The sequence below is a fragment of the Nymphalis io genome, chromosome 23, assembly GCF_905147045.1.
Source record: "Nymphalis io chromosome 23, ilAglIoxx1.1, whole genome shotgun sequence".
Taxonomy (NCBI): Eukaryota; Metazoa; Arthropoda; class Insecta; order Lepidoptera; family Nymphalidae; genus Nymphalis; species Nymphalis io.
The window spans coordinates 8,497,925-8,516,691 of NC_065910.1; the positions used below are offsets into that span (position 1 = coordinate 8,497,925).

Here is an 18,767-nt window from a genome sequence, read left to right on the forward strand (position 1 = left end):
GAGTTTGCACATTCTAAAATACACGACGTATCGTATAACAGACATACACACAAGTTGTATATATGTATATAGTTGGAAAGTGAGCGTGGCCTACATAACCACGTGGCTGCATTGACCGAGTTCGGAGCGTAATTGTTACTTGTTTTATATTACACTGGCTAATACTGGGCATGCGTCGCTATGTCTCATTTTTTGTAAACAATTATCTAATTTGTGGGCTTATTACAAGCCCGTCTGGGTAGGTAGCAGCCACACATCAGATAATACTTAGCATTGTTGCGTTCCGGTTGTGAGGATGAGTGAGCCAGTGTAACTACAGGCACAAGGGATATAACATCTTAGTTCCCAAGGTTGGTGGCGCATTGGTGATCTAAGCGATGGTTAATTTCTTGCAATGCCAATGTCTATGTGCGTTGGTGACCACATACCATCAGGTGGCTCATATGCTCGTCCGCTTTCCTATTCTATAAAAAATGGTTTATATTTCTTGCATGTAAATGTAACACAGCTTTGCTAAAGCCTCCTTTTCCATCACGTTTTTCGATTACATGTGCAAGAATTTCCTACACATGCAGGTTTCCTCACGATGCCTTCCTTAACCGCTCGAGTGCAAGATGAATTATAAGCACAAATTAAGCATTATTCATTATATGAGACTTGCCTGAGCTTGAACCCGCAATCTTCGGTTAATGTTTACGTTTGCTAGACTAGCTCATACTGTCAACTGTGCATAGTTCTAAGTCAATCGGGTAATTACTATAGAATACTTAAGAGAAAAATAAGTATATATATAATATATATTTTATGTATATATATAATATTTTCTACAGATTTAAGAATTAAATTTGTTTGAATTGAAAATTTTTATCATTAAAATATTTAAAACTGACTGAAAAAACCTCCTAATATTTCAAAAACACCTCATTGTACATAATACTATAAAAAAACACGCAAATATAATAATATGCAAATGTATCGCAGTTGCAACCTAAAGATATAAAAAAGAAGAACCCACACTTCTAACCACTGAGCTATATCGGTTCAAATATTAAAGTTTCCGCTACGCTAAACGGTATTACGTTACGTGTTTTGAGTCATGTCATTTTCATTCTAAAGGTGAGACTTAAGAAACTTACATTTCTAAGGAGACATCACATGTCATAATTCGTAACACAATGAAAGGTCAAACACAATACTCCTTTTATCGTTTTGTAATCGTGTAAAATCATTGAATCAGTGGAAAGAGGATATATATATTTATAGTTATATACGAAAAAAACGTATATTTGTTCTCTGAACAAATAATTGAATAACAATTTTTACCAGGGATTAAATTAAATATTTTATATGTAGTTTCTAACCGAGAAGAACCGACGAGAAAATCATTAATAACTTTTTTCTACCAATTAATATATATGTGATATATTATATATGCTAATTAAGTTACATTGGATTTGTATTGCAACGAATTTAGTATTTAATATGACTGAGTAATTTAACTGGAACACAACTTATTATAACAATTTTTCTAAGAATTATGACGCAGGGTAACTTGCACCCGGTATTTTTTTAAAACACAGAACACGATATTTATTGGTTTGGAAATACAAATTACTCACACAAAATTAACTTTAATATACTTAGAATCGATTAATTAACTTTTTAATAGGTGTAAAATTTTCCAATACTAAATATGAAATCGTAGCTTAACAGCAACTCGAGCGTCATCAATTAATAATAAAAATCCTTAATAATAATAATGTCTTCAAACCGATTTCGGCCATGGCGGCCAATCTCAAGAGAGATTAGCCAACAACGCAAGAGTTATAGTGCACAGATGTGCGCGCAAACACAGGTACACTCTCTATTCCCTTACTCTCATAATCCGATGGGACGGCAATCCGACACGACTGGAAAGAGTTCAGGCACAGGGCCATCGGCTTTACGTGCTTTCCGAAGCACGGGAGTGTACACACTTCCAACTTCCAGACTCCGGGCTGCTACTGATAATTTTCTGACAGAAAAACCCAATTACTTTTTATTGGCCCGACCTGGGAATTGAAGCCAGGTCTGCGGCCTTACCTCAAGCCACTAGACCAACGAGGTAGTCAAACATGGAATAGGAACACGTTCTTCAGATCCGGGAAAGCCTTACAGAAACGTCATATGGTTAGCTTAAATATATCCTCTTATACAGTAATGTAGAAAAATATCTGTGTACAACCAAGAGCAGCGTGATGGAATTAACTGTACCTTATTCATTGAAGAAACAGTTTTTCCCATCCGTGGCATATATAATTAACAGTAATCTGATTTCAAAGTTGTTTGCATTGGCGGTGTTTTTTATGTAAGAGGGATGTAAGGGTTGATTAATATTTGTAATGTCCCCCTGCTGGGCTAAGGCGTCCCCTCCCTTTAAGGAGAAGGCTTAGAGCTTATTCAACCACGCTGATCGATACGGATTGACGGATACACATGTGGCAGAATTTTAGTGAAATAAGACACACGCAGGGAGAGGAAATCTTATAGGTTTTTATGTTTATAATAATTCACCATGCTCGAAATTGTAGAAAAACATCGTGAGGAAACCTGAATCTTCCGAATGAAAATTTGCCACATGTCTATCAACAAACCGGCATTAGATCGCCGCCATGGAACAAGCTCCAAGTTTTCCAGGGAGACGAGACCTTAGTCCAGGAGTACAAAATTACCAAGCATTAATTTTACATTGAATATAATATAAATACTCGTACAAAGTCAGGACAGAACGCTAAACGTTACCGTCTGACATACTTAGAGAAGCTGTTTTAAGTTCACGGGATTCTAGTATGAATATCTCAGTCATTAAGAATGTTAATTGCGTAAATTATATAATTGGTGTTACTGTATTCAGGTATTTCGCAACCTAATATGACATGTTCCGTAATGTTTGACATTGAAATTAACGTTGACCTAGAATGGGTTAATTGCATTCAATTATATAATGTTTTAATGGAGAACGCTATTTGCAATAAAAGCATGAAATATGTAATTTATCGTCATAAAACTAAAGTTACTCCTGTTATTCGACTGTATAAAGTCAGTAACTCTTTTGTAAGGAAATGTATACGGTTCTACAACAGGAACGCAGAAAGCGTTCAAAATGGCTCTGTTGATATATTTTACAATTTTAGAGTTTGTCCTTGGTGAGGTTCTCCTTAGAAAATCCCATTGAACAATGTCCCATGGCTCGATCACAACTCAATCTCAGTCACAGTAAACCATCCGTATCCTATATTTAATACAAATGCAGTTTTGTTATTGAAAAATAAGTCGACATGTATTTCGAACTAAAAGTATTTATAATGTTAAAACAACCAATCGATAGCGCGATTCAGAATACCGAAAGATTAAGCATCCATTTTTTAAATGTTATTTTAATTTCATGTACATTAAGGTTGCGTGGAAGTCATCGCTATTTTAGTGATAATATCTCCTTCCTTGTCTTTGAATTCAGGATCTAATTTATACTATACAAATATTGATAAATAATAATCCTTATTCCTTATATATGTATACATATTATTATTTTTGACATTCTGCAATTTATCAAATTAAATTTTATTTACGCAATCAAATTTCGTTCGCTTTTATGATTAACTAAAAATAAAAATCGTTATTACTAACTGAGAAAAATCCGCATAATTATTTAACAACCTAAATACATTTAAAATTCAAGGATGAACCTAAAATCTTAAATCAATTATAGCAATTACCGAAACAACGTTACGATTTTTGATTAACGATTTAGCTGCACGGATCATTTTTAATGAAACTTTTAGATTTAATTTGATGATTGGTTTGAAGAGAGATTGGGACTAATACTATCATCAATAAATCATTAAGGTATCTTCAGACTATAAAATATAAAACACAGCGATTAGATTTGTTATTTAAAACAATATTGAATTTTATTTTGTTAACGTTTAACATTTTTTTAATTGTTCGAACTATTATAAGATTCAAATTGATCTATTGTGATAATGTTAAGATGGTTACAATTCGTAATAACCCATAAATAAGCAATGATTGTTAAGGAAGCCATAAAGGTCACGAGCGAAAAAAAACTCTTGCACACTTTTGGAAAAGTAAAACAAAGACACGTACCCTAATTAAATAAAATAAAAATATCACAGCATATTATAATATATCTCTAAAGACGTTACTGCCAAACTGCATACTCAATCAATAAAAATGATTAATGTCACGAGTTCGATATTCAGCTGAAGCAACTCTAACCAATTGTTTTAAGCTCATTGTTGAGACAGTATCTAATGTTAGTGGGTTAATAAACCATTTGACAGCTGGGTCAGCTCACGAACGACAATGCGTGCTGTTATGGACCTTGAATCAAAGTTGTCACTGGTTCTCACTCGATATGATCAAATCGACTTATCTGTTTTTATTTAACATATCTGACACTAGGTGGCTTTTGAGTTTTGCAATAAATTATCGGAGATCCTTGGATTTGTTTAGGGTATTCTCATATGATTTGTTTATCTTCACCCTTAAAATTTTGCTTACAATTTTGGTACTGGTGTAGCGAATCTATAATTTTATAATAATAATATTCACAAACGGACATCTGATCCCAAACTAAGCAGAGCTTGTACTATGGAAACCAGACTGATATACTACATATAACACTTTTCTTTTGTAAATACATACTTATATAGATGATTACACCTAGACTCAGGACAAACAAACACGATCATGCACACAAAAATCTGTCTTGGGTGGAAATCGAACCCACAACCTTCGGCGTAAAAGGCAAGTATCTACCAACCAGGCCAACCGGCTCGTCAAAATTATTATTTTGATACTGATGACGAGAATTTATTAACCGAAAAACTCAATAACCTTTTATTGTTATGACTTGTTGAAACTATGATATCTTAAACTTCGGGCATATAAGCTAGGCTAGTGGCTAGTCTAGTGACTAATTATGAAGTCAACAATACACATGACAATAAATTATTAATACATAAAGGTTTCCATTGTAATAAAAAGATTAAATTTTAATATGACCTGAGGGACATGGCGGAGCAAGACTGGATGCTGAAAGCGGCGAACCAGGAGCTGGTTATTGTTTAATTTGAGATTAGCGTGAGGATATAATATAATAAAATTCAAAACGTTAAATATTTTCTGAGACGTGATAAAAACTAGTTCAGTGTATAACTATATTAAAAGCAATCCACGATAATCGATTAGGATACACATGTATTTTCTGGATCATTTCGGCTGTAATTAAATGGTAATCACTGGATATAACGAGGTATAATATATATATTTAAGTACCAACTAAATTCGGATAAGTGTGATGGCAAATCCAGTGTTAACTGGTACAATGGCGAGGCACTGGTAAGAAATGTAAGGTATTTCAAGGTTTGGTGGGAACCAAAAAATGATGAGATCATGCAGATGTTCTCAACTATTAGAGTACACTTCCTTATAATCATTGTAACAATTAGTCATGCGTTTTGGTTAACCGACTCGTTAAGGTTATAAGCGTCACGGATCATTACGATACTCATGTTGGGATAATCAAAGCCATTATAGGCAAAGGAATTTGCTAAGAATCGAAATGGCTAAACACCTTTTCTGAAAAACGTAAGAGGATTTATGTATTCCAGTACCAACGATATATCATCCTTATTATCAATAATATATTATTTTCAGGTAATTAGTAATATTTTTAGTCAATTTTTTTCTCCAGTTTCAGCACCAGCCTCTGTTAGAAATGGATGTCAAAACATTCTAAGGAATTAGGCTTAAGCCTGTGATTTTAACATTACTTGGCGGACCCCTTACCAATTTATTAAATAATACTAGTAAATAATACAAGCTTGTCTGGGTAGGTACCACCCACTTATCAGATATTCTACCGCAAAACTGCCGTACTTGGTATTGTTGAGTCCCGTTTTGAAGGGTGAGCGAATCAGTGTAATTACAGAAACTAGGGACATAAAATCTTAGGTCCCAAGGTTGGTGGCGCATTGGCTATGTAAGCGATTGTTGACATTTTTTACAATGCTAATGTCTAAGGGTGTTGGTGACTTACCATCAGATGGCCCATATGCTCGTCCGCCTTCCTATTCTATATAAAAAAATGGTGTGTGAAGGAATCGAGAGTGCAACTGTGTTTACGTACATAGATAGTTATGCTCTTGAAACTAGTCTCTCTATATAATGGCAGTCATGACCGTGAACCTGCAGTATTATAATAACCAAGCCAAAGATGAGCCAAGAAACGCAATTTTTTTAGTAGTTTCATATATTAATTCCTATTTTAAAAAATCAGGAACCCGTCCAATCATAACTGTAAATAAATGGATATAATCTGGTAATATACTACAGCGATCATGTAGTTATGGACATAATAGAGAACTACCCCATTTCATTCGTGGTCATCACACGAGCACGTAAGTTTTTGGTAGTCTAAACACAAAAACATTTATCATATTGGCATCTGAAGTGGTCACTAACTATAGACATTGGCATTGTAAAAAAATTTTAATCATTCCTTGCATCGCCAATTCGCACCAACCTTGAGAACTAAGAAGCTATGTCCCTTGTGTCTGTAATTACAGGCTCACTCGCCCTTCAAACCGGAAAACAACAATGCTATTGCTGTTAACCATCAAGCAAATTATATATTCATTTGATATCGTGAAATGAAATATTTAACCGAACAGACATTGTATGCTAACATCAGCTCGATCGTAATAATAAATGGTAATTCTTAAGGATATAATCTAAAACTTTAGGTATATGTTTGCAGCTTAACTTCCTATTATAATAGTCATACGTTAATCGGTTAAACGTTACATTCCGACTCGAGAGCTTCGTTCGAATCAGTCACGACGCTGTAATCATTTGAGAGGAAATACTACATGTTATAAGCGGGAAAAACAGAATTTTTTGTCGTGTTTTTTTTTGCCGGTGAATCTATCAACATTTACGGTAGTAATTTTTTGTCGCATTTTTTAAGTAAATTATAGTAATGAATAAAACAATTTAATATTTGAAGTGTTACAGCCTTGAAATTTAATTGTATAGTTTTTAAGAGATCGTCTTTGTGTAATTGTTATTGTAGCAATAGTTATATTTGATTGTATCGATCACAAAAAAATAGCATTATATATAAAGGTGCGTTTTCACTGAAATAATTGGCAACAAAGCTTGCAATTCTACAGATGTTGTCTAATTTTTTTTGTATGTTGTCCACACCTAATTGTAATAAGTCTAAGTTCTATCCGAAATCGGAAACTACTGTAAATCTAGAAACTTTTATCACGTTGCTAATTTTCCTTCAGTGAATATTTGGCTTTATATATTGAATTACTTGAATCTAATTTCCGAACTTGTTGTATCCTTTGTATAAATAAGTATTATTTAGATAGAGATTTTAATCAAAAAAACATAATATAATTTTTTATATCGATTTTATAACTTATTTATCTCATAAACCATTTTATTTCAACGAATTTAAACGAATAATAATAATAATTCTAGTAATAATAATAATGTCTTCCAGACTGATTTCGGCCACGACGGCCAATCTCAAGAGAGATTAGCCAACTACGCAGGAAATATTATAGTCCCTAACTCTCATAATCCGATGGGACGGCAATCCGACACGACCGGAAAGAGTTCAGGCGCAGGACCAACGGCTTTACGTGCTTTCCGAGGCACGGGAGTGTACACACTTCCAACTTCCAGACTCCGGGCTGCTACTGAGAATTTTTCTGACAGAAAAACCCAATAACTTTTTATTGGCCCGACCTGGAAATTGAACCCAGGACCTCCGGGTCTGCGGCCTTATATCAAGCCACTAGACCAACGAGGCAGTCATTCTGGTATTAGTTGGTTAGTTAAGACTACATGTATATATTATATATATATTTAAACTTAAATGACTTTTTAATTAACCTTGCTTAAAATACGTATTTGGTGATAAGGCTGATATCTATAATAATAAAATAGGAGCCTTTTTGGTAATGCCTAATTAAAACAACATATATACATTAAATTTATATTAGAAGATGCAACGCTTTTAGGAGAAGGTTTTAATAAATAACAATTATTATTATTATTAAGCTTCGCCTCGCTCGCTAAATTTAGACATCTTAACGTGACAATTGAATTCCATGTTCTTACAAAACATATTCAAAAGAAATTATTGTTCTCAAAGATTAAAATATAAAAAGTATACGAAGTATTAACACCCATTGTTTTACGACAAATTCCATTGCAAAAAGTTTTTATAGGCGTGTGACTATTATTTTTATAAAATGCGATCCCGTTATTTTAAAGTATGATTAATTGCTTAATGAATTCTTGTTTTTGCTAAGTACGTGTATCAAGTTTATTAGTAGAATGGTTTTATGTGAAATCTATAAATCAATTAGGATTATCGTTTTGATTGATAGACGGTAGAAGAATAGAAGATACCGTTATATATAAATTAATTGTATCTGTACTGTATGTACTGTCTATACATGACACATTGGCGTTGAACGGTATTACGGACGGCTTGATTCGTAAGTACCACATTAGTAGTGTTTAAAGGTTTAGTAAGTAAAGTAAATATTTGATTGAATAAATTAAATCGTAGATTTTTAAGCAGGATATAATGTATATGTATATAAATTGAATTGTGTTTGGTTTACATGGTACATATATGTATATATAATGAATTTGGTGGAAATTAGTTACTGCTGTAGTAGATTATACTATGTATATACTAGGTATAGATAGATTGACAGTAGACATGGCGAAGCGGTATTAGCTTTACATTTAATACATTATTATAAAATAACGATTTATAAAGGTGTATTTTTAATATTGATTTTATTAAGACCATAGATATTAGTGTAATATTTTGAATCAAACTTGAAAGCTGAATATTAAACCTTCGGACATTGATTTTTATATTTTTTTTAGTAAAATGTTTTATTTTTTTCATTTTTGTTAAGTAGTTACATATTTTATTTCTTTAATTGTAAAATTAACGTTGTATCATAAATTAACTTTCCTACTAAACGTTTTCCAATCGTCGATGTGGTGCCGTTTCAACATTTGCTCATGAAAATGTTTCTAGCTCTTAAATTTTAGCTATTACAAGATTATCACCGGTAAAAATTGCATAACGACTTCGTGTTTTTTGACCTCTAATCTATTCTGGTAATGGCATTTTTACCAAGTCAATGTATCGTTTATAGGGTGGAATAATTTTGTTTCATACGCTCTTTTGTGAATATTTTTGTGAATATCAAAATTATTCACGGATTTATTTGAATAATTGGTCATATCGTGAATGATTGCAGATCGTCTAGTTTTTTTTGGACGAAATACGTCAATTTTTTATTGCACGTCTATGGTAACGCATTAGAATGATAATAGCTTTATCTCTATTTGTAATAGCTACTTAAGAAATTGTATAACAATATTCGATATTTTGGTATACAAAGACATATACTGATTAGGAATGACCAACATCATCATTATTATTCGTATGCCCTTATCTCATTGAGAGTCAGATCTGTCTGTTAACTGAAAAAAATAGACTCGAGATTTTTTTTTACCACCAGTCCCCTTATAGGAAATCATTTCCATAGGCTTGACCCGATGGAACCCCATTGAAATCCAACAATGAAATCCATCATTTTTGAAATCCAATTTAAGAATTTCCAGTAAATAATTTCTTATTAGATCCTGGATATAATTTTTTTTTGTACTTAAATAAAATTGTACCCATCATAACTTTTAAATAGTTTTTTGTCGATTCTTCTTCGTAGAATCAACATTCTGAACAGGTGACAGCGCGACGATTCAAGAAATATTTGCTCAAGTCTACATGAATAAAAATAATAATAATTGAAATTGTTCTGTCTGCTACTTTTATTTTTAAATTTAGAAGTAGCAACAACAGTATTTATTTTGTGTTCTTTAAACACGCGAATAACATATTTAGCAATAGGAGATTGGTCCATTCAGTAATTAGACAGTTCGTTAATTAAAATTAAAATTTGTCTTTGATACGATGATTAATAAAAAAAACGATTTAATATTGTGAAGAATTGATAAGCCTTAATTTTAATTTCTGTTAATCACCAATAAAAAAATATCAATAAACTAATTATTTTATCTTTATATATATAAAAAAGATTTTAGGTTCTCAGGGTCTTGTTTAGATTCGTAGAATTAAACTCAAAAATATCAGCGTTTCAATTTATTCAGCAAACATTTGTAATAGCGTCGTACTGGTCAGAAATAGCACCGGTTTTCTGTCTTCTGTCTGGTGATACTTCCCACTCAAAAGGATATAAAACAATCCAAATAGCAGTCCTTTCTGTTTAAGTATTTCAGTTTATATATCCGATTTCAATGGTAGGAAGAGTAAAGATAAATAAACAACTTGACCTTGAATTGACAAGACATTGGTGGAGATCTTAAATAACTTATGGTATTTGTTATGAATTAGTGAAAAAATGGCGTTTCAAATATCAGCGAAATTATTATACGAATAAATAGTTAAGATTATAGTATAGTAACAGCCTGTGAATGTCTCACTGCTGGGCAAAGGCCTCCTCTCCCTTTTTGAGTAGAATGTATGGAGCTATTCCACCAATGCCGGTTGGTGGAATACACATGTGGCAGAATTTAGTAAAATTAGACACATGCAGGTTTCCTAACGATGTTTTCCTTCACCGTTTAGAACGAAATAAATTATAATAACAAATGTTATGAATATTCAGTGGTGCTTACCCGGGTTTAAACTCACGATCATCGGTTAAGATTCACGCGTTCTTACCACTGGGCCATCTCTGCTTTAGTAGTAATAGTGTAAGAATAATAGAGTTATATTAGAAATAAAAATACCATTAATCAAGAACTATTTGTAGTGCGTAATATAACAGAGCTATTAGCAAACCGCACGGAATCCGTAAACCTAAAACTTATTTAACATAATCATGCCATTGGAAAACAGAATCGAGATCTAATGTTCGGTAGCACGACAGTTTGAAGAATGACTGACAGAAACTACCATCAGGTCATTTATTTTCATTACAACACGAATACGAAAAAATCTGGAAAAACGATTTAAGTAACGATACCACTTTCACACTCTTCTGTCAAACTAAATAGCTTATGTTTAACACTAATATAGAAAGTGTCGAAGAGAAAACGCTCCTCGAATGGAGTGCCATTTTGTATTTCGCCTTTGTTTTAACGCGACATCGTCATTTAGTTTAGAGGTCGTCCTTTTGTTCAGTTTTTGCTTAAAATTTCTAAAATTTTCTTTACCGTCTAAATGGTACTTAAATTGCTGTATAGTGTTAAACAAAGAGCCCTCAGTGTGCGCTTTTGTTTCGAAATTGATTTACATATGGCTTTTAAAAAATCAATCGAAATTGTAAATAATGTGAGGATTTTAACATTCGCGATTCTGTGATTTTATTTGCACGTTTTTTGTTTATTTGTATATTTCGATTTGTTTGAAATATTTTAGGTCTGATAAAATACATTTTGATTATGAAACATAATGGATTAACTAGACTTGATGGGCAGTTAAAATTCAAAAGTATAACACGCGCGTTGAAGTGAAGGAAGAACTTTGAGACGTCATCGTGAGGTCTACAGGTTGTCTAGCGATGTATAAAGTCACAGATCCTGATTTTGGGCTATTGTCGTTTCCACTTCTAAAACAAGCTGTACGATTAATTGGAGAGGTAAATATAATGCCCTAAAAAAAGGCATTGCTAGAGTTCGTAAAAAAAAAACAAACGAACAAAGAAAAAGTAATCTTCACATTTGAGTGTTAATAGCTCATTCGATGTTGTGTCAGTTTTAAGCTTATCTCGGAATTATGGAAGTAAATATTGACGTGTCATATCTAAGAAACCTTTTAATGGGTTAATTTTGTGGCTCTTTCTTTGCTTTTATGTTGGATAATAATTAAACTTTCTTTTAAAATACAGGAATGCGGACGGGCAAATAGGCCACCTGATGGTAAGTGATCATCTACCATAAATATTTTCGCTGTAAGTAAAATTAACTGTTCCTTACATCGTCAATGCGCCAAGCTTGGAAACTAAGATGTTATAACCTTTGTGCATGCAGTTACAATGGCTCACTCAAGTTTTCAACTTTATACTACTAAGTACAACTTTGCGATAGAATTTGTGATGAGTGGGTGTAACGCCACCAAGTAATTTTTATTAAGAAATAAAGGGGGAAGTTTGCTTTGATTTAAATAAAAATGACACCACATGTGAAATTTCAACTCAAAGGAAAAGAATAAGGATTATTTTTTGATAAAAGAGTAACTTCTGAGTTTACATTCGGAATCGGTAGCTTTCAAATAACAGTTCTAAAGTGGTTACAAGTTAGAGCTTACTTGAATAATAGTCTTAACATTATGTACCTCGCAGTACATTCTGACGGTTGATGAATCGTTTAACGGTTTTTAAGTCTCGAATTCTCTGATCAGGTCACTCAACATTGTATTGTTGTCAAGAAAGATATGTAGTTTCAAACAAATTATTGCTTGTAACAATTTGTGATACTTTAAAAGAAAACTATGATTCGCCTTGATGTTCGCTTGTTTACTCAATCGTTGTATTAGTCATCGTTTAAATCGTGCTTTGCAATTTATTACTACTTCCTAACACTAATTTCATATTATTATTAAAAAACACAACAACACGACTTCATATTGTACATTTTTTGTTAATACCATAAAGTTTTATTATTAACGGCAAAAAAATGAACAGTATGCAATACGCTTAAGTCATCTATCGATTGTTTCGTATCTATATATTTGACTGTCAGACTGATGTAATATGATGATATAAGGCAGGTAAATAAAAAAATATCCTTTTATATAGAAGTCGAAAAATTAATTAAGCGAGATGAGTTTTAAAACTGAGAACATTTAGTCTTACATAATATCTATAAATGAGTATTTTTTGTAATGCCTTAGTGTAAAATCTACTTAACTACTACTAGAGTATACAGTACAGTACAGTAATAGCCTGTTAATGTCCCACTGCTGGACTAAGGCCTCCTCTCCCTTTTTGAGGAGAATTGAGCTTATTCCACCACGCTTCTCCAATACGGGTTGGTAGAATACACATGTGGCATAGTTTCAATGAAATTAGATACATGCACATATTAAGTTCTGTGTATAGGCGGTGAGTGAGCCAGTAAAACAGAGATAATATAACAACATAATAATTGCATCATTAATGCAATCGTGCCCAAAATTTCCTTAAAAAAAGATTATAGCAACATATAAATAATCATATTTTGATGAAGTTTGATATTAAATTCAAAAACTAGTTTCGACTTCATTATATATTCATGATTTAAATAAAAAAAATCGTTTTATCATTAGCAACAATAAGTGAGGCCAAATGAGATCATTTCAAAGTCATCAATCATATTTCGATACATCAATCAATTTGTATCCTTGGACCACCACCCACTATTGTATTGTTATACTGCCTCATTGGTCCAAGATATATTAGATCTTGAAGTCCTGGATTCGAGCCTTGGATCATGAGGGTTGCAGTCTGAAGTTTGGAACGTAACAGCCTGTGAATATCCCACTGCTGGGCTAAGGTCTCCTCTCCTTTTTTTTTTGAGGAAAAGGTTTTTGAGCTATTATGTTTTGTTTTACCGTCAAGCACGAGATGAGTTATAAAAACAAATCAAGCACATTAAAATTCAGCGGTGCTTGCCAGGGATTTAACCCGCGATCATTGGTTAAGACTCACGCGTTCTAATCACTGAGCTTTTTTTAAAAGCAATATAATGTTTAGAACATAGCTGTGTGTATAATCCTATGCCTCGAAGTACGTAAAGTCGTTTGTCCGCATACGAACAGATTCCAGTTGTGTCAAGTTTTCCGTTTTATTGGATTACTAGTGCACTTGTGCTTGCGCATATATTTGTGGGGTATAATATATATTTGTTTACTAAAGGCCCTTAAGAAGTTGTCGAGGCTCACATTAGACCGGGGAACATCATCATATTGTTCTTAATACAAGTTAATATATGATTTAAATAAATGACAGGAGGATCAGATTATTGCTATTAAATTGCCTCCAACGTAGATATGAGGTGTCAAATAATTTGGATATTTTTTAAATATTTTCGTCCAAGTTAAATGAATAAAAAATATTATTTTATATCATAGTGATATAATTAACTTGCAAGCGTAATTAACTTGCAAGCGTAATTAACTTGCAAGTGCAAGATTCTGGGTTGATCCCACCAGATATTTTACCGCCAAACAGAAATTAGTATTGTTGTGTTTCAGTTTGAAGGGTGAGTGAGCCAGTGTATCTATATGCACATGGCACGTATCCTCTTCGTTCCACGAACGTAATGCACTTACTTCGTAATGCACGAACTGGTGACTACGTACCATACCAGGTGGTCGTAGGTCGACTGGCCGATAGCCAGTCCACCAACCTATTAAATATCAAAAAATTACGTAAAGATTGATATTTTTTAAGACGTAAATAAATAAAAACAATATCTGTATAATCATTGTATATAATTTTATAAATATTTTTGAAATACATAAATCACTGTTTATAACCAACCAACGCCATCTATAGTTGAATACCTACTGTAAATATTATCTTTGAAGTAATTATTTCTCCGATAAATCTTAGTAGAGAAACAAAACTGCACATGCTTTACGTTGTTAATGGTTAACCGCGCATCGAACCCAGTACCATCAATTGCCGAGACAGGGTAATTACCACTAATGCGTTGGTATGCTATCATTGGTAGGGGGAATTCGAGATATATTTGCTATGCGATTAATTTTAATTCAAATAGTCTTACTGGTATTAACTCTCGGCTTTGTTTGTTTTATTTCTACAATAGTAGAAATTATTAATCGATCATCATAAAAAAATACCATACCATCACCAGTTCTACCACCAACAATCAATCGATTATATTGCTGTTTTCCGATTTGAATGATAAGTTAGCCAGTGTAATTAGAAGTACAAGGAATAAAATATATAATTATTATTATGTTTTATTTATATTAAAAAAAATCCGGAGCATTTTCTGAAATATATTTAAATTTATTTAAATTATTATTTAATCTTCACGTACTAATCCGTACTCTTGTTTAATGTGATTGATATTTTTTATTGAGTCAAGAATATTAACTGTGGACATATGTTACAAAAAGTTATCAGTTAATATCGTTTTTTGATCGCTGCCTACAAACTGACTTACAAAGGCGTATAATATTAAATATAAAATTGAAATGCACAAAAAAGATCAAATAATACTAATTAATTGAAAAACATAACAATATTAATTGTTTTCTTATAGCAATTATAGGCCTTCTGCATTTATATTATTCGTCCCTTATCAATCTAATGATAAATCATTAAGGATTTCATTCCTTATTACATTAACTAATTTCATAACTATATATACTATTTACAGGAAAGAATATCATAGCCTAGTTACTGAAATTATGTTTCACAAATAATAACAATTTAGTCGATTTCGTTAATAATAAATTCGTATCTGCATACATTTAGGTCAAGTGTTAGAAATTAGGACTGTCACAACAAAATTCATATAGATTAATCAATTTTATCAGAATATTATATTAGGTTATCGATTGACACAATTTCCTAGTAATAGATAAGATAAATATTTGTCGATGGAGATTTTAAAATATTGATAATAATGTCATTTCTAATAAATATATAATGTTTAAATGATAAGAGATTTAGATATTTTACGCAAATATATTGGAATATATAATTGCTATATAAAAAAGCCGAGATGGCCCAGTGGTAAGAACGCGTGAATCTTAACCGATGACCGTGGGTTCAAACCCGGGCAAGCACCACTGAATTTTCATGTGCTTAATTTGTGATTATAATTCATCTTGTGCTTTGCGGTGAAGGAAAACATCGTGAGGAAACCTGCATGTGTCTAATTTCACTGAAATTCTGCCACATGTGTATTCAACCAACCCGCATTGGAGCAGCGTGGTGGAATAAGCTCCAAATTCTTTAGCCCAGCAGTGGGACATTCACAGGCTGTTACGGAATATAATTGCTTAGCGTTTTCGGTTGTAAATTAACAGTCAGTGCTATAATAGTATGTCGCACAACTTCCTCTCGTTTTGTGGAGGTTTTGAAGCTTATTCCACTACGGTACTGCAATGCCGATCGGTTGATACGCAATTTTTTTTATGGAATAGGTAGGTGGACGATCATATGAGCCACCTGTTGCTAAGTGGTTAACAACGCCCATAGACATAGCCATTGTAAGAAATGTTAACCATCACTTACATCACCAATGCGCCACCGACCTTGGGAACTAAGATGTTATGTCCCTTGTGCCTGTAATTAAACTGGCTCACTCACCCTTCAAACTGGAACACAACAATATTAAGTACTGATGTTTTACCTATCCAGAGGAGCTAAACACATGTGGTAGAATTTCATCGGACACATGCAAGTCTTTCGCCGCTGATCATGAGATGAGCTATAAATATAAAGGATTAAGATCCACCTTAGATTAATGCTCTCAAACAAAACTGGTGGAGGTCGTAAATATATCGAATTCCAAAATTAAATAAAGATACAGCCTATATACGACGATTCACGCTGTCTTAGTGCAGATTGATTGTCAAATAGTCCGTTACTTATCAACCAATAAAGATACGATAGCATGATAAATGACAATCCGAATACGCTTTAAAGCGCTTTAAATCGAATATAGAGATAAATCGCTATTCAACTTGCGGTTAAACGTTACATAACAATTATGTTTTTAATAATACAATTAAGCAATCGTGAGCACATTTTGAAATTGCTTCAATTTTTTATCGTCAAGAGAAAAACCCGATAGCAAATTGTATGATCCATTGTAATATTCAAATAGTTTGAACTATTAAACTTGACCTTTAAGATTCATCAAGAGCATCCGCAGTCTTTATCATTTTCTAATTGAAAGAATATTTTCCTTTTTTATTTGTTCGCTTGTTACGCTTACATGTCTTAACTATTCCACCAATCATTATGCAAATTTGCACACACGTTATTAGAGGTATAGAATAAGACAAAGTGTAACACCCCCCCCCCCCATTCACAAACGGGAAGTGCTTAAAAATAAACTTGGAAAATATATAATAGAATATAATAGTTTTAAAACTTTATTATATATAAGTCTTCATCGCTTCTGAAATAAACATGTACCTAAGTATATATCTATATATACTAGATAAGCTATATATATGTATCTTATGATAAGCGAACTCTATTGTAGTTCATAGAACAAATAAATTCTTCAAACCAAATTAAATATTCAACTCTAGTTTGTAAGCTTTGCATAAGAATTACAATTGCATAAAACTTTTATTAATAAAAATATGCACTCTTATTAGACGTGTGAAAAAATTCGTAAACAAAACAACATGGTGATTGATGAGACTGTTCATAAATCAAATCTGAGACAAGTCAGATGCGTCCCGATTTATTCCAAACCCATTATAATACTATGGTTATCTACTGAGTAATGACTTTCGTTATTATAAAGACAAAACATACTCGACGATCGATTGGAGAAAACTAAAACTGACTCCTGGACTAAAATAAAATCAGAAACAAATTATATTTTATTTAGGGAGATATACATGTAACAATACATAAGTATAATGAGTATGAAGAATAGACGAAACATTCAATCGATATTACATTTTACGGAAACCTAATTGATGAGTTTTCGAATGGATCTGATTATGAGCTAATTCTATATTTAAATTATAGTCATAATATTTTTAGTCATTAAGATAAATTACTCTCAGTGGTCGAAATTCAATAATAATCATTATTTGACGAGTCGGTTGGCGTGGTTGGTAGGTAGGTAGGTTGATACTTGCCTTTTTACGCCGAAGGTTGTGGGTTCGATTCCCACCCAGGACAGACATTTGTGTGCATGAACATGTCTGTTTGTCCTGAGTCTGGGTGTAATTTTCTATATAATTATGTATTTACAAAAGCAAAGTAGTATATGTAGTATATCAGTTGTCTGGTTGACATAACACAAGCTTTGTACAAGCTTAATTTGGGATCAGATGGCCGTGTGTGAAAAATGTCCCAGGATATTATTATTATTATTGAAAATTTGAAAAGAGTGTCTCGATTATTTAATTTAAGCATGTATTGATAACGCATGTTTAAGTAAATGACATTGATTTCACACGATTTAATAACAATCAATTAATACCTTATTATATGTAAATAAGACTTGTTTTACCTTGTCACTTGAAAAGATCTACATATGACGTTTTCATATAAAAAAATATAATATTTTTTATAAAATAATTCGTAATTTATTTTATATTACATTTAATCTAATAATCGTGAGTTTCTCGATACTGAGGTCATCTCAATATCCTACTGATTTTTGACGTCATCGTGTACGCATCATGTTGTATTTTATTTTATTTAAAGGTCAAACGAATCTAGGTTTTTTCATAAGAATTAGTCATAATCAAAAACCAATCGTGGTTCCCCGAAATATTACGAAAAATGTTATACTGTTTACCTTCTATTTTCTATTTGCGATTGTGATTTGCTAATAACTCTGGTATATGATACACTAGAAACAGTTCTTGATAAATATTTCTTGATTTATAAAATAAAAAGAAGTTTTGGCTTAAG

General features: G+C 32.3%; 1 protein-coding gene across 1 annotated transcript in view; it reads right to left on the reverse strand.

The window, feature by feature from the left end:
- LOC126777512 (uncharacterized) overlaps positions 1 to 18,767 on the reverse strand; it is a 123,566-nt gene that overhangs the window by 94,096 nt on the left and 10,703 nt on the right. The gene's annotated exons all lie outside the window — the stretch shown is intronic.